We start from the raw sequence: 18,128 nt of genomic DNA on the forward strand, positions 1-18,128 counted from the left end.
GCGCGATTCTCCCCCCTTTTCTCCTAAATGCTGGTCAAACCCAAGGGATGTTCCTTCTCCCATCCCACTAGCAATTACTTCCTTGTGCATCCTCCTGGGGTTTATAAACAAAAACTTGTCAAGCCGGCTGGTCCCTCTGAGAAGCAATTTAGGCTCACACCCTGCAAAAGCTTTTGCCTCACTGGTAGACTTTGTTTGCTTTGGGGAATGCTGTTCTTTTAAGTTGAGAGGACATTTAATCTAAGTAATAGTGTCCGTGGTCTTTGATCTAGGCATGCGGCAGCTGCAGCTGGGAGGGAACGTGCTTGCCTCGTGCAATCTGTCTGCCTTGTTTCTAAGCATTAACCCTTCCTTCTCATGTTTGATATGAAAATATTAGGTCCATATCTGAAAGAGTAATGCAGTTCCCTGAAAGGTGTTGCATTAATCATTTTTTAAAATTTTCTGTGTTTTATAATGTTTTGACATCTTAAAAAGCTTGTCAGGGGAGAGCCTGCTCCTCCCAGGGCTACTCTGTTCTTAGAGACAGACAGCAGAGGGCTCAGCTGGGAGCACATCTTTCATTTACAAGCCAACCAATCCCTAGTTTATAGCTCCAATAGTCCTCTAACTGGAACTCACTAAGCCAGTACTTCCCCTGCCCAAAATCATCCCAGAGCCAGGCACCAGGGGACTAGAGAGCACCCCCTATAGCCCAGAGCCCACATAATTCAGACTAGCTAGTCCTAAATCCGGGCATTCCCCTCTCCTCTCTTCTGCCACCAGGTGACATCAATACTTGGTGCTTCCTCTTTGGCTTTGTATGGCATGGTTATCCCCACTCGAAGACCTGTGAGTACAATAAACTCCCTTGAAGAAGAGCCTCGTCCTCATTTCTTCCTGTGGCTACACCAACTTTACCATGTATCTCCAACATTTACACTCTCGGAACAAGTATTATAAATTTGATAATTTTTCACAAAATATACACTTGATTTATATTTATTGTTAAAACACTATTAATGCATGTTAATTATACCTAAATAAAAACATATCATGCAGAACACTGTTAGACTCTAGCGAAAATTTAAAACGAAATATAATACGTATATCATACCATTTCAGTTAAACCATCACTTTCCTTTTCAAGCCTGCCTTTCTAATTTTGTTCCATATACTTTCCTCTTTGTAAGATTAACAAGAAAATATGAATGATCTACACTAATTACAGTGCTCAGGTATGTAAAAACACTTCCTTCTATGTCATTCTGAGACCTTACGAAGGAAAGGAGTGATCAGAGAAACAGGATGGAAACTAGAAGAGAGTCGTGTCCAGATGCCCAGGAAGGAGAATATTTCTAGAAGGAAGCGATGCGCCATGTCAAATGCTAGTGAAAGATCCAGCAACGAGAGATCTGAACATGCTTATTGGATTTAGCAGCAGGTTTTAATAAAGTGTTGGCAAACCTTTCAATCAGTTTGGCTGTGAGAAGGGAAGGAAAATAAAGTGCTGGAGCTGGAGACACAATGAGACTAAGAGATGTGTTTTTTGTGTTTTGTTGTTGTTGTTGTTTTTTTTTTAGATAAGAAAAACTTAACAAATATTTAATTTTTATTTATTTATTTCTAAGATTTTATTTATTTATTTTTGTGAGAAAGAGAGCATGAGTGGTGGGGGTGGCAGGGCAGAGAGAGAAGCAGACTTCCTGCCAAGCAGGGAGCCTGATGCGGGCAGCCCAACGCAGGGAGAACTCCATCCCAGCATGGTAGGATTATGACCTAAGCCAAAGGCAGACATTTTAACCAACTCATCTACGTAGGCACCCTGACTTACGAATGTTTAAATAAAGATTGGGGGCATCTAGTCGAGAGCAAATACCTAAATATCCAGAAGAAGAAATGAATCATTGGTAGAATAAGGTTTATATGAAGGAGAGGAGGAGATAAGGATTGGTTTCAATAGGAGGGACACCAACCACTCCATTGGCAACAGGAAGAAGATTGGTCCAGATGTAGGTGGGTTATTGTTTTTGTTTTGGGAAGATGCCTGAGTTTTTCAATATAGACACTGACAAAGCAGATAGCTGGAATTTTTTTTTTAAGATTTTATTTATTCACTTGACAGAGATCACAAGTGAGGCAGGCAGAGAGAGAGAGAGGGGAGAAGCAGGCTCCCTGCTGAGCAGAGAGCCCGATGCAGGGCCTCAATCCCAGGACCCTGGGATCATGACTTGAGCCAAAGGCAGAGGCCTCAACCCACTGAGCCACCCAGGCATAGCTAGAATAGCCGGAATTTTGATCGATAAGTACAATCAAAATGCAAATGGTCATCGGAGTTTACGGTATTGGAAAGAGTGTTCTTGAAAAGATGGACTATAATGTTTGCTGAGTATAGAAAGGCATGAAAGATGGAGAAGGCTGATGGAAGGGGAGAAACTAGATGGGTGAATAGATTGGAGTCCTGATGAGCTAGAAGAATAGTCTTCGTGAGTCATGAAATATGGAGGTTGGAAGGATTGTGGCCAGAATATAGAATTATATTTTGGATATATTTATTTTTGATGTCGAGACCTAGTATATGGTCTTAAGGAGGCATGACTCGAGTAGGATAGAAGAGATGATCGCTAGAAATGAGAAGGTCCTACAGCTGAATGAACAGGATCTTGGATTGGTTGTGTGTATGAATGTTGAGGTCACCGGGATATGAGTAGAAAAGAATACGTGAGCCAGGTGCTCAAATGTGGTGGATAAAGGCAGTGGGGAGGGAACATTAGGGTCATGACTGAATGACCTCTCTCCTGAGCTCTATTCTTGATTTTCCAGATGTCTAACTAATATCCCCACTTAGATGTGTAACAGACATCTTCAATTTAACAATGTGGTCATACCGAGAAACAGGGGGACTAGAAAAGTCATTTTTATGGTCACGTAATTAGCCTAAAAATAAAGTTGGGGTTCTATTGCAACAAAAAAAATCAGCGGATATCATGAGACAACAAATGGTCTTTCCCACATGGTATAACACTCCTATTATCAGAATTTTACAACAGGGAAAATTCAGATAGTCTCAAAAGATAAGGGGAGTATCCAGAAACTCCTACAATTCAAAACTAAAAAACAAACAACCCAATTTTAAAGTGAGGAAAGGACTTGAATAGACATTTCTCCAAAGAAGATATACAAATGACCAAAAAGTCATTGTATGAAAAGACACTTTACACCAATAGTTATTAGGGAAATGCAAAAAAAAAAAATAATGAGATACCACTTTACACTCACCAGTAGCTGTAATTTTAAAAAAAGGAAAATAACAATTGTTGGCAAAGATATAGAGAAATTAGAACACTTGTTCATCACCAGTGGGAATGTAAAACGGTTCAGCTGTGAAAGATAGCTTGGCAGTTCCTAAAAAAGATAAACATAGAGTAACCATGTGACTGAGTAATTCAACCCCTAAATATATACCCAAAAGAACTGAAAATAGGTTTTTTGAGGGAATTTAGAAACAAATTCTTTTTTTTTTTTTAAGATTTTATTTATTTGACAGGGAGAGACAGCGAGAGAGGGAACACAAGCTGGGGGAGTGGGAGAGGGAGAATCAGGCTTCCCACCAAGTAGAGAACCCAATGTGGGGCTCGATCCCAGGACCCCGGGATCACGACCTGAGCCAAAGGCAGACGCTTAACTGACTGAGCCACCCAGGCACCCCTAAAAACAAATCCTTGTACATTAATGTTCATAGCAGCATTGTTCATAATAACCAAAGGTGAAGACAACCCAGACAGCCATAAGCAGATAAGTGGATAAACAATTGTGACATAGCCATACAATGGAACATTATTTGGCTATAAAAAGGAATGAAGTACTAATACATGCCAAATATGGGTGAACCTTAACATAAAAAATGATGTTAAGTGGATGAAGTCAAAGGTCCCATTGTTGTATGATTCCATACAATATGTGAAATCCATAGAAACAGAAAGCAGATTGATGGCTGCCAGAGTTTTGGGAGAGAAGGGGGAGTGGGGAGCAACTGCTTAATGAATACAAAGTTTCCTTTTGGAATAATGAAAATGTTTTGGAACTAGATAGAGGTAGGTAGTGATAGTTCAGCTCTGTGAAAGTACTAAATGCCACTGAATTGTTCACTGTTAAATGGTTAATTTTATGTGAATTTCACCTCAATTTTAATAAAAAGAAAAAATTATGTGGCCAAGTTTTAGTATTAGGAATGACAGAAAACTCATTTATCAAGATACAACAAATTTTTAATTGATTATGTGTGTTCTCACTATATATAGTAATTCAAACACAGCATGAAGTGCCAGTGCCAAATTTCTTTTCTGCTATATGTAAAGACAACCATGTGTTGGAAAAACTGTTTTGTGCTTTTTGACAGTTGTGGAGTTTGAAAACCCAATGATAAAGAGTTTTTCTCAACCACCATCAAGAAGAAAGAGAAGGGGAACCTGGGTGGCTCAGTGGGTTAAAGCCTCTGCCTTCAGCTCAGGTCATGATCTCAGGGTCCTGGGATGGAGCCCCGCATCGGGCTCTCTGCTCAGCAAGGAGCCTGCTTCCTCCTCTCTCTCTGCCTGCTTCTCTGCCTACTTGTGATCTCCGTCTGTCAAATAAATAAATAAAATCTTTAAAAAAAAAAAAAAAGGAGAAAGAGAAAGTGGAGAGAGAGAAGATTGAAGATGGTGGAGCACCTGGCTGGCGCAGTTGGAAGAGCATTTGACTCTTGATCTTGGAGTCATGAGTTCAAACCTCACGTTACATGTAGAGATTACTTAGATAAAAAAAGAAAACAATAAATAAATAATATTTATAATAATTGCCATAAATAAACAATAAATTTTTTTTAAAAGGAGGAGGAGACACAGAGGAAGTGAGGGAGTAATAGAAAAGTTGGTTTCCCATCTAAGCATAAAGTACTAAGAAACAGATTTTCCCCCTGCTATGAGACAGAAAAACTGTGTTCTAAAAGATAATGATTTCTAACCTAGAATTCTATACCCAGACAAATTATCCATGAAGCATGAAGACAGAATAAAGACAATTTCAGATAGGCAAGATCTTGAAAATTTCTCTTCTTGGCCACTTTCTCAGGAAGTGAGTGGAGCATGAAGGAGAAAATCATGAACCAGGACCTCAGGGAATCCAAGAAACAGGATATGCAGCCCAGGAAAGACACAAGAGAAAGTGTTGCCGCCACAGCTGCCCAGCAGGCCTGGAGAGGAATCAGTCCCAAACGGAGGAGGAAAACAGAGAGCTGCAAGGGAAGAGGCGGGGAATGTCTCCAAGAAACGAAAATTGAAAATCAATTGAAAGGTTACCTGACATGTTCGAATCTCTTGAGAGGAAACTTCAGTCTCTTTCAGAGATTTTGTGGATGAGTTGGTGGTAAATACACAGAAAACTAAGTGTAGCCAATTTGTTGAACAGGTGGGAACTCTGGGGTGTAGGAAGAAAAGAAGTTTATTCTTGGATGCAAAGTTTATTCTTTGCATATTCAAATTGTTCTTCCCCTATCCCCTTGAGTGAAGTCTAGGGCCAGTCTCATGGCTTTTTTAGTCACTCTCAGGTAATAAAATTCTCTTGGTCATTTAAAACCTCCAAACAACCTCAGTTCAGTAATTCAAAAGTCCACTCTCATGCATTAAGCTGAACCATATGAAGTTGCCATTTGTGTAAGTCAAAAAAGGTTGAGGGGCGCCTGGGTGGCTCAGTGGGTTAAAGCCTCTGCCTTCAGCTCAGGTCATGATCCCAGGGTCCTGGGATCGAGCCCTACATCGGGCTTTCTGCTCAGCAGGGAGCCTGCTTCCTCCTCTCTCTCTCTCTGCCTGCCTCTCTGCCTACTTGTGATCTCTCTGTCAAATAAATAAATAAAATCTTTAAAAAGAAAAAAGGTTGAATATTGGCAGTTTTATCTGATTCACTCTAATAAGAGTCAAAACTCCCAAATTTATTTAAAATAAAATAATCTCTCCCTCTACCATACAGACATGTTTTAGATTGGTCATCTGAGGTAAAAAAGGGAGGCCTGGTGGGCTTCTTCACTTTCCCACAAGCCCTTCCAGCATCATTCTCTACCAGGAGACTGTCTCTGGTTCCTCCTGGATAGAAGGGCCTTGTGTAGACAGGAGAGAAGAGGCAGTATGTCACTCTCTGACCTTGGCAGGGGTTCACAGTGGACTCTTACTCTTCCGGGGTGCTTTTGACTTGTATGATTCTTCCAGGACATTCCTCCAGCTCTGATGCCTGAGCTCTGATCTGCTCTGTGGGAGGGACCTTGTTCAACCAGAAGACCCCTTGATTTTATGACCACTTTTAATTCTGGCCTCAGCCATCAGACAAGCAGCCTCTTTAGACTGTGGTCGCCTCACTCCTTGGGAAAAACCTCTTAGACCAGATCCAAGCTAGTCTTTGCCTAGCACGGCCCAGTCTGGTCCTCGGGATACTTTCTAGCACCTTGAAACAGTGCCTCTGCTTTCCTCTGCCCTATCAGAGGAGCTGGCCAGCCACGGTCCCTTTCATATACTTCTTAAGCACGAGTCAGACACCACCTACCGTGTCACCTGAGCTTCAGGAGACACATCAAGCTCATTGGGATGTCCGAACGAAGTGCCTTCCTTGTCTCATTCCCACAAATGGGTGGAAGTGTACTCATAGCTCATCAGTGCTCTCCAAACATTTTCTTTGATCTTGGGAAATTTCAGCAGTCTTTTCATGCTCATGAATGGGTAGGGGACCAAAGTAACAAAACCAGGTGTTTTTTTTTTTTTAATTTTTAAAAAATTTAATTTATTTTTAAATTTTATTTATATATATATATTTAAAGATTTTATTTATTTATCAGATGGGGGGAGAGAGCGAGCACAGGCAGACAGAATGGCAGCAGAGGCAGAAGGAGAAGCAGGCTCCCTGCTGAGCAAGGAGCCCGATGTGGGACTTGATCCCAGGACGCTGGGATCATGACCTGAGCCGAAGGCAGCTGCCTAACCAACTGAGCCACCCAGGCGTCCCAAATTTTATTTATATTTTAATTTATATTTTATTTACTTATTTATCATTTTATTTAACTTATTTTTAGTTTATTTTTTTAACTTAATAGACTTTATTTTTCAGGCAGTTTTAAGTTCACAGCAAAATTAGAATAGAGCAGAAAGTACAGAGAATTCTCAAAAACCCCTGCCCCCACCCATGCATACTCCACTATCAACATCCTCCACCTGGGTATGTATGTTACCGTCCATGAATCTACACAGACATGTCATTATCACCCAAAGGGCGGTGTACATTTTATGGGTTTGGACAAAGACATAATGACATCTGTCCACCATTGTAGTATCATGTAGAGTAGTTTCATTGCCCTAAAAGTCTCTGTGCTCTGTTCATTCATCCCTTCACCTAAATCCCTGGGGACCACTGATCTTTAATTGTCTCCATCGTTTGGCCTTTTGTAGAATGTCATGTAGCTGGAATGGCATGGTATGTAGCCTTTTCAGATTGGCCTTTGTCACTTAGTAACGTGCCTTTTAGTTTCCTCCACGTGTTTTCGTGACTCAATAGCTCATTTCTCTTTAGTGCTGAATTATATTCCACTGTCTGGATGTAGTACAGTTTATTTAACCCTTCACCCACTGAAGGCTCTCTTGGTTGCTTGCAGGTTTGGGCAATTATGAATAAAGCTGCTATAACCAGTTTTTAATCACCTCTTTTATGAGTCTCGCCTAGGCGGGACTTACTTTGGAATGGGGAAGCATCATCCGAAACTGAGACTGAAATAGTTCCCTATCTATATCCTGTGACACAAGAAAATGAGAAAACAAGGCAACTAATAACTTTTTTTGGGGGGAGTTATAGATGAAATGAAATGTAATCATAAAACTTTACATGGCTTAATAGTAAGCACTCCTTCTGTAGGCTTAATAATGTAAATATTAAATACTGGTTGAATCAATAATTATGATAGGAAGATACTGGAATAACTAAGAAGGGGAAATTATTGTGTTGGAGTGGGTGGGAACAGGATTAAGAGAACTAATTCTTATCTTCCATGGTAGGCAGTCAACAGATCTAAATGGAAGAATCAAGAAATGTCAGTATAGGCATGTCCTTTAGAATATGAAGGAAAGGGGCGCCTGGGTGGCTCAGTTGGTAAAGTGACTGCCTTCGGCTCAGGTCATGATCCTGCAGTCCCGGGATCGAGTCCCACATTGGGCTCCCTGCTCAGCAGGGAGTCTGCTTCACCCTCTGACATCTCCCTTCTCATGCTCTCTCTCTCTCTCTCAAATGAATAAAATAAAATAAACCTTTAAAAAAAAAAAAGAATATGAAGGAAGAGGAATGCCTGCCTGGCTCAGTCAGAAGAACATATGACTCTTGATCTCAGGGTTGTGAGTTCGAGCCCCATGTTGGGTGTAGAGATTACTAAAAAAATAATAAATAAAGTATTGAAAAAAAGAAATATAGGGGCACCTGGTGGCTCAGTCAGTTAAGCTTCTGCCTTTGGCTCGGGTCATGGTCTTGGGTGTCCTGGGATCAAGCCCCTTGTTAGGTTCTCTGTTCAGTGGGGAGTCTGTTTTTCCCTCTTTCTCTCTCTCCTTCTGTGATCTCCCTCTCTCAAATGTATAAATATAATCTTTTAAAAGAAAAGAGAAATATAAAGGAAGATACCTGGGGAAAATAGTTAAAAGTGAGTGGATGAAAGTGTTCTTTTTCATGATAAGCTTCTTAAAATTATTTGTCTTTTTAAATGATGGGTAAAAATTACATTAAGAAACTTAATATTTTTTAAAGCTTTATTTATTTGAGAGAGCGAGAGTGCAGGGGGTTGGGCAGAGGAAGTGGGGACAGAGACTCTCAAGCAGACTCCGCAGTGAGCATGGAGCCCCGACATGGGGCTCAATCCCATGACCCTGACACTTGACTGTGCCACCGAAGGGCCCCAAGAAACTTAATTTTTAAAACTATATAATAAAACATAGACATTATCTAGAGAGTAGATAGCACTTAAATGTAACAAGAGCACTTTCGCTCTTAATGAGAAATCATTTGCATGAAGCTAAAAGCTATTTCGAATGACTGAAAAACTTTCTAACGTTCCAGGGAAAATGACTCCCTGTAGCCTTCTGCCTCCAGTCTGATACAAAAACATACCCTCCTATTTCCAAGTAACCTTGAGATAAGCAATAGATTCTCCTATAGAATCAATTTAAACGTATTGTGAGGAATTTGTTTTTCCCACTTACTTAGCTGGTATTAAATTTGAGAGAGAACCACGTCAGCTAAGCCAATAGGAGCTACCTTGTGGACTTAGAACTAACTAACTCATAATCATACTTCTCACTTCACCCCGGAGCCCGTAGTATCCCTGTACTAAATCCTATCAAGATTTTTTAGGAGAGTCAGTAAGAGAAAAGGGCCAGTAGAGAAAAGCAGAGATATGTTCTCTATGTGACCTCCATGAGGGCAGAGGCCATCTTGTTCATTTCAGTATTCTCCGTGTATGACACACAATTAATGCTTAGTAGATATCTAAGTGTCTGTTGCATAAATAAATCGAATGACTGTAACTCCCCACTTTGCTGAGGTCTGTGAGCATTAAAATAAAGTTATCATTAATTATATCTATAGTTCATAGATATATTAAAAAATCAGTAGGTGAGACAGCTCTTAGAAAAGGGTGCCTCACTGGGTATTTTGGGAAACAGTCCATTACAAATATAGGAAATGTAAAATCTACAAATTGCATGAGGAGATACGCAAGAATGCTGGTAGTGGCAGTGCCTACAACAGCAAGACATACCTCTGACCTAAATGTCCATCAGCAGAAGACTGGGTAAGTACAAGAGGATACACCCATGCGATGGTCTATACAGAAGTGAAAATGAGCAGATGAAAGCCACGTATGTAAATAAAGGTGAACTCCCCCAAAATGTAACATTGAGGGGCAAAAAAAGCAAGGCACAGAAGAATCCAAATAGTATGATACCACTTATGTAAAATTTTAAGGGACGCCTGGGTGGCTCAGATGGTTAAGTGTCTGCCTTCAGCTCAGGTCATGATCTCCCAAGTCCTGGGATCGAGCCCCACATCAGGCTTCTAGCTTCTTGGGGAGTCTGCTTCTCCCTCTCCACCTGCCACTCTCCCTGCTCGTGCGCTCTCTCTCTCTCTCTCTCAAATGAATAAATAAAGTCTTTAAAAAATTAAAAAAAAATTAAAATTCACAAAGTAATATTGTTTTAGGAAGACTTCATTGCAATGTTAAGTATAAAAATTCATGGAAATAATAAACATCACATATTGACTAAGTGAATGAATGAATGAATGAATGAATCTGCTTTTAAAAACCCCTCAGGGCACCCAGCTGGCTCAGTTGGAAAAGCACGTGACTCTTGACCTCAGGATTATGAGTTTGAGCTCCACATTGGGTGCAGAGATTACTTAAATAAATTAAGAACTTTATAAAGCAATAAATAAAAACTTCCAGCCCTCAAATGAAGATGTTTTCTTTGAAATATAAAGCACTTTATTTTTGTTACTTTTTTTTTAAACAATGCTTTTGTATTTTTAAGTAATCTCTAGGCCCAGCATGGGGCTCAAACTTACAACTCTGAGATCAAGAGCAGAATGGCCTACTGACTAAGCCAGCCAGGATTAGTGATTACATATGCACATACACATATTTAAAAGAAAACTGAATATGTGATTACATATGCACATACACATATTTAAAAGAAAACTGAAACTGAAAGGTATTTCACCAAAAAGTCATTTTCCCACCTTATCCCCAGCCACTCAATCCTTCTCTTCGAAGGAAATACTCTTACCATATTTTTATCTTCATTCAGACCCCTGGAATCTAGAGGTGGTCTGTTCATTAACAAACACACATGTTTTCTGTATCTGCCACAAATTTTCTGGCTCTTTTTTCTTGATGATCTGGATAGAGGTTTATTAATTATGTTTAATTTTTTTTTTCTTCAGAAGAATGAGCTTCTGTTTTCATAAATTTTTCTCTATTATTACTGCTTTCCATTTATTGGTATCTTTATTATTTCTGTAATTCTGCTTGCTTGGGATTTAATTTCTTTTTCTAGTTTAAGGAAGAGATGTACATTACTACTAGTTTGGGACCTTTTTTTTGCTTTTCCAATGCAAATATTTCAATTTTTTTTTTAAATTTTTTTTGACAGAGAAAGCTCAAGCCAGTGGAGTAGTGGGCAGAGGGCAAAGGAGAAGCAGGCTCCCCACTGAGCAGGGAGCCAGACATGGGGTTCCATCCCAGGACCCTGGCATCCTGACCTGAGCCAAAGGCAGTGGCCCAACCAACTGAGTCACCCAGATGCCCCTAATGCAAACTTTTTAAAAAAAATTTTATTTATTTATTTGACAGAGATCACAAGTAGGCAGAAAGGCAGGCAGAGAGAGAGGAAAGGAAGCAGGCTCCCTGCTGAACAGAGAGCCCAATGCAGGGCTTGTTCCCAGGATCCTGGGATCATGACCCGAGCCAAAGGCAGAGGCTTTAACCCACTGAGTCACCCAGGTGCCCCCAATGCAAACATTTTAGCACTACAAATTTCCCTCTAAAGATTCCCTCATCCCCAAGTTTTTGGTATGTTGTAATTTCATTTTCATTCAGTTCACGGTATTTTATATTTATTATCCCTGTGAGAAACACACTTAGCAACTAGAAGACAGTGTCAACGTGCAGTTCTTTTTGTCTTTAGCTTTTACCATTTCCAGTCAAAGCACTTTTCCAAAATTAATTAGTGTCAGCTTCTTTTGTTCCCATCCCTGCCAGTGGATTCATTTGTCCTGGTCTTTAACTCCATCTTGGGAACCTTGGCCATCTTTACCGATCCCTAAACATTTGCATATAGTAAAGTTTGCTCTGTAAGGGTTTGGGAAAATGCAGTCATGTATCCACCACCTCAGGAGCATGAAGAACAGTTCAGTCACCTAAATACCTAAACATCAGGTGTAGGATTTTAGACGACTAGCCCCACCCCCACCCCTCTGACAACCACTGATTTGTTTTCCGTCCCTCTAATTTTGCCTTCTCCAGAATATTGTATAAATGGAAGCAAACAATTTGTAGCTTTTTGGGTTTCGTTTTTCTCACCCGCAGTGATGCAATTAAGATTCATTTATGTTTTTTCATGAACATTTTTTTTTTAAGATTTTATTTATTTATTTGACAGAGCGCGAGATCACAAGTAGGCAGAGAGGCCAGCAGAGAGTGAGAGAGGAGGAAGCAGGCTCCCCGCCAAGCAGAAAGCCCGACGTGGGGCTCGATCCCAGGACCCTGGGATCATGACCTGAGCCGAAGGCAGAGGCTTTAACCCACTGAGCCACCCAGGCGCCCCTCATGAACATTTCTTTTTTTTTTTTTTTTTAAGATTTTATTTATTAATTTGACAGAGAGAAATCACAAGTAGACGGAGAGGCAGCCAGAGAGAGAGAGAGAGGGAAGCAGGCTCTCTGCTGAGCAGAGAGCCCGATGCGGGACTCGATCCCAGGACTCTGAGATCATGACCTGAGCCGAAGGCAGCGGCTTAACCCACTGAGCCACCAGGTGCCCCTCTCATGAACATTTCTATACTAGTCGCTCCATAGGGTCCCATTACATGGACGGACCATGGTTTGTTTATCTGTTCCCTTGCGGAAAGACATTTTGGTTGTTCCCAGGTTTGGCTGTTAGGAGGAAATCTACTATAAACATTAGTGTGAGGGCTTCATGTGAACATAAGTTGCCAGGTTGTATGGCAAATACATGCTTAACTTTATAAGAACTTGTCAAGTCCTTTCCAAGTGGTCTACTCTTTTACACTCCTCTCAGCAATGAATAAGCATTCCTAATGCTCTTCATTCTTCTTCTCTTTCTTTCTTTCTTTCTCTCTTTCCTTCTTTCTTTTAATTTTATAGCAGGCAGAGACAGAAGCAGGCTCCCAGCCAAGCAAGAAGCCTAATGCAGGACTAGATCCCAGGACCCTGGGATCATGACCTGAACTGAAGGCAGCTGCTTAACCGACTGAGCCACCCAGGTGTCCCACTCTTTATTCTTCTGGTGTTGTTGGTTTATTTTTATTATTTTTAGCCATTCTAATAGCTAAGTAATGATATCTCTTTGTGAGTGTATATGTGTGTGTGTGTTTTCTTTGCATTTCCCGAATGATATCTTTTCTCATGTTTATTTGACACCCATATATCCCTAAAACTTCTTTGGTGAAGTGTCTGTTCAATTGTTTTTTCCATTTTTCTCTTGGGTTTTTTGTTTTCTTTTGTCGAGTCTTCCAGGTTCTTTATGTATTCTGGATACAAATCCTTTTTCAGATACATGATTTGCAAATACTATATCCCAAGTCTGTAGCTTGTTTCTCATTCTCTTGACAATGTCTCATCTCATTTTTTTTTTAACTGCTGATTATTATTCCATTGTAAGAATTTGTCATAATTTATTTAGCCAGTCTTAGGTCCATAGACATTGATGCTATTTCCAAATTTTTGCTATTACAAACTGTATTTCCATTAATATCCTTGAATTTATGGTCTTTCTTTTTTCTAAGAGAGGGAGAGAGTTGGGTAGGGAGTAGAGGTGGAGGGAGCCCAGCGAAGAGCCTGATGAGGGGCTCGATCTCAGAAACATGGCATGAGCTAAAAAACCAAGGGTCAAAGAACAACTGATTGAGCCACCCAAGTGCCCCTCATGGTGTTCTTTCTTTTTTATTTTATTTTATTTATTTATTTAACAGATAGAGAGAGAGATCACAAGTAAGCAGAGAGGAGACAGAGAGAGAAAGGGAAGCAGATTCCCCACTGAACAGAGAGCTCGAAGCAGGGTTCGATCCCAGGACCCTGGGATCATGACCTGAGCTGAAGGCAGAGGCTTAACCCACTGAGCCACCCAGTCACTCCTCATGGTGTTATTTCTAAGAACAACTTGTATTTCCTTTCCCATGAACTGTCTGTTACTACTTTTACCCATTTTTCTATTGGGTTTTAATCTTTTTGGAATTCATAGGACATGTTCTAAAATTTGTCTTTCTGGGGTGCCTGGCCGGCTCCATCAGAGGAGCCTGTGACTCTTGATCTCGGGATCACGAGTTTGAGCTCCACATTGAGTGTAGAGTTACTTAAATAAATAAAATAAACAAACTTTAAAAAATAAAATAAAGTTCGCCTCTCTGTGCTTGAGATGCAATTTCTTTTCAGTTTGTCATTTGTTTCTTTACGTCCCATGATTATACTTTCATGAAGTCAGAAGTGTTGATCTTTTAAGTCTTCTGAATTTTGTGTTGTAGTCAAAGGGTCTTTTCCCACTTCTCTCAGAAATTCTTTTGTTAATTTTATGGTTTCCCTCGTTCCACTGAAATTGTTGATCCATCTGGTATTTTTCCAGGTGTAATATATGAAATATTTAACTCTTTTTACCCCACAGACACTTTGTAGTTGTCCCAAATCATTGACTGCACGAAATCTGTTTTATCTTCATCAATTTGAAATACCACCTTTATGGAATACTAAATCCCTACCCTTGTTTGGGTCTTTTTGGGAATTTTGCTTCTGCTGATTTGTGGAACTAATTAGACACTAGTACTTACCAGGTTGGTGTGGGGTTTTTTTTGTTTGTTTTTGTTTTTTTTTTTTTGTTTTGTTTTTTTAAGATTTTATTCATTTATTTGATAGAGGGAGCACAAGTAGGCAGAGGGGTAGACAGAGAGACAGAAGAAACAGGCTCACTGATGAGCAGGGAGCCAGATGCTGGGCTTGATCCCATGACCCTGAGATCATGACCCAAGCTGAAGGCAAATGCCCAACGACTGAGCAACTCGGGTTCCCCCCACCCCACCCTTAAGGTAAACTTCAAGCTCATTATTGGACTTGCATTCATGACCCAAAGATCAAGAATCAGGTGCTCTACTGAGTGAGCCAGCCAGGCACCCCAGTGCCTGTAGCAGTTTTAACTGGTACGACATGATAATGTGTTTATTACTTAGCCAGGCACTTTCAGAGAAGTTTACTTTTTAGTTTTTCCACAAGAATTTTACACTGAGCTCATCTAGTTCCAAAATAAAACCTTGCTTGTTTTTTAATTAGGATCTCAGTAGGGGCGCCTGGGTGGCTCAGTTGGTTAAGCATCTGCCTTCAGCTCAGGTCATGATCCCAGTGTCCTGGGGTTGAGTCCACATTAGGCTCCTTGCTCAGCGGGGAACCTGCTTTTGCCTTTCCCTCCGTAGCTCCCCCTGCTTGTGCTCACTCTAGCTCTCTCTCTCTCTCTGTCAAATAAATAAATAAATAAAATAAATAAATAAATAAATAAATAAATAAAAATTTTTTTTAAAAAAGGATCTCATTAGGGCGCCTGGGTAGCTCAGTGGGTTAAGCCGCTGCCTTCGGCTCAGGTCATGATCTCAGGGTCCTGGGATCGAGCCCCGCAGCAGGGAGCCTGCTTCCTCCTCTCTCTCTGCCTGCCTCTCTGCCTGCTTGTGATCTCTCTCTGTCAAATAAATAAATAAAATCTTAAAAAAAAAAAAAGGATCTCATTAGATGTCTGATATCTTAATGATACAGAGTCTTGCTAGTCAAGAACATATATTTCTATTTGTTCAAATCTTTTTCTGCATCCATCTGTAGAATTTAAGTCTTCTCTTCATATAGATTGTGTGTCGTTTTTGTAAAATTTATTCCTAGGAATTTTCTTTTCTTGTTGATTTGTAAATGATCTCTTTTTTGAATAAAAAATGTCGTGATATCAATATGTCATCATGATGTCATAAAAAATATAAATGACATAAAAAATATAATGATGTCATTCCATCTTCTAAGATACAGTGCTGTCCCTCTAAGATGCTGAAAGAGCCCCAGGGGAGCAGTTTACCTCAAATAATCTTGAGAATTACTCATCTGGATGAGCAAGTAGTTCTCAATCATATTTGCCCTTGCAACATATACTATGGGTGATTTTTTTTTAAAGATTTTATTTATTTATTTGACAGAGAGAGATCACAAGTAGGCAGACAGGCAGGCAGAGAGAGAGAGAGGAGGAAGCAGGCTCCCTGCTGAGCAGGGAGCCCGATGCGGGACTCGATCCCAGGACCCTGAGATCATGACCCGAGCCGAAGGCAGCGGCTTAACCCACTGAGCCACCCAGGCGCCCACTATGGGTGATTTTGACGTACACTAATCAACCCTACAGGTGCTCCTTGTTTTTTTAGGGACTCCAGCAGAGATGAGAGGCTGTGGTTCTTCAGTAGCTGATGGAAATGGATGTGTACCAGGCACTGTCTTAGGGGCCAGGGGACACCATCATGATCAAGACAACTTGAGTTCCTGCCCTCATGGAAGGTGATCACATAGTCCCAGCCGAACAGAGGAAACTCAGCAGATAATCGAATACTTATAAGAGTGCAGAGTTCTGCTAAGGAGCCGTGAGAGTGGAGCAGAGGTAATTGATCAGGTGTTAACATCCACTAACACTCACCCTGAGGCTTCAGTTTACTCACAAGCTGCCCACTCCCACATTACGTTTCCAGTTCTGACTCTCCTCTGAGCTCCAGACCTGCCATTTTCACTTGCCCAACAGGAGGCAGAGTCTAATCCCGCTCCCTTTGGATTTGGACAGGCTTACATCTTACTTGTAGCCAGGGCACTACAGCAGATGTGACTCTGTATGCTGTCTGAGGCTAGGTCCCATGAGGCAAACGCAGTTCTGCCTTGCTCTCTGGGACACTCCCTCTTGAGGACTTGAGGACTTCAGCTGCCGTGTGAACAGTCCGACAGGCCTGAGGCTGCCGTGCTGTGAGGAAGCCCATCGCAGGCCATGTAGAGACCCCGAGGACAGCCTCTGAGGCTCGGTGAAGAGGGAGAGGCCCAGCCAGCCCACAGGTGTTCTCTTACCAGTAGTCCAGCTTTACATTAGAAACCCAAGTTAGAAGAGCCTACCCGAATCCTTTCTAAATTCCTGACCCGTAGATTTACAAGAGATGATAAAATAAGCCACTACATTTGGAAATGATTGGTTTTGTAGTGATAATAAGTAACATCTGGGCCATGTGGTTTTGTACATCTTCTCCTCCTACTGGGAACCCTTCCAGCACCTCTTTTGCCTAGTTACCCTGGACATACCCTTCAGATTTTTGCTGAAGCTACTACAATGCTTCAGCACGTACCATCCTTAAACCTTCAAACCTGGGTTCATAGTGCCCCCATAATACCATGTACCTTTTCTTCCTGTACCCGTCACAGTAGCATCTGGAGATGCTTTGACCAGGGTCTGTCTTCCTGACAAGTCTTCAGCTTCACAGAAAAGTATGCAGTTACGCAGTAGGCCAGGTATGGCAAACTTGAACGTCACCAGGAACGAGGACATAACATAAACGAGAGACCTGGGTATGGTGGGGACTGCAGTGACCTGAGAAGTATGTGCCCACCTATAGGGTGTAGCTGCCACTCCACAGGCTCTGTGCAGCCAGATCTGCTCCATTTTTTTTTTTAAAGATTTTATTTATTTATTTGACAGAGAGAAATCACAAGTAGATGGAGAGGCAGGCAGAGAGAGAGAGAGGGAAGCAGGCTCTCTGCAGGACTCTGAGATCATGACCTGAGCCGAAGGCAGCGGCTTAACCCACTGAGCCACCCAGGCGCCCAAACTGCTCCATTTTTAAAGCGAGCTACAAAGCCACGTTATTATTACTATTATTTTTTTTTAATATTTTATTAATTTATTTGACAGACAGAGATCACAGGTAGGCAGAGAGCCAGGCAGAGAGAGAGGGGAAGCAGGTTCCCTGCTGAGCAGAGAGTCCCATGTGGGGCTCAAACCCAGGACCTTGAGATTATGACCTGAGCTGAAGGCAGAGGCTTAACCCACTGAGCCACCCAGGCGCGCCCTATCATTTTTTAGAGATTTTATTTATTTATTTATTGGGGAGGGAGAGAGAGAGAGAGCGCTTGTGGGTGCATGCGTGCACACATGTGCAGGGGGGAGGGCAGAGGGAGAAGCAGACTCCCTACTGAGCAGGGAGCCTGAAGCGGGCCTGGATTCCATGACCCTGAGATCGTGGCCTGAGCCAAAGGCAGACGCTTAACCAACTGAGCCACCGAGGTGCCCCCCAAACCCAGATTATTATGTAAGTGTTAGA

The 18,128-nt window shown here is 41.3% G+C and overlaps 1 long non-coding RNA gene across 3 annotated transcripts in view; it reads left to right on the top strand.

Moving 5' to 3' along the window:
- The window catches only part of LOC123392616, a 29,669-nt gene extending 16,715 nt beyond the window's left edge, over positions 1 to 12,954 (top strand). The window contains exons 3-4 of one of the 3 annotated variants that reach the window (XR_006607354.1): positions 766 to 831; positions 1,253 to 1,510. This is a non-coding gene — a long non-coding RNA (uncharacterized LOC123392616). Of the gene's footprint in view, positions 1 to 765; positions 1,511 to 12,912 lie in introns of those variants that run through there. The other 2 variants (XR_006607355.1, XR_006607353.1) reach the window with 2 other exon arrangements.
- The last annotated feature ends 5,174 nt before the right edge of the window (positions 12,955 to 18,128 follow it).

Source organism: Mustela putorius, unplaced genomic scaffold (genome assembly GCF_011764305.1).
Source record: "Mustela putorius furo isolate JIRA1106 unplaced genomic scaffold, ASM1176430v1.1 tig00000592_pilon_pilon_pilon, whole genome shotgun sequence".
In the NCBI taxonomy this organism is placed as follows: Eukaryota; Metazoa; Chordata; class Mammalia; order Carnivora; family Mustelidae; genus Mustela; species Mustela putorius.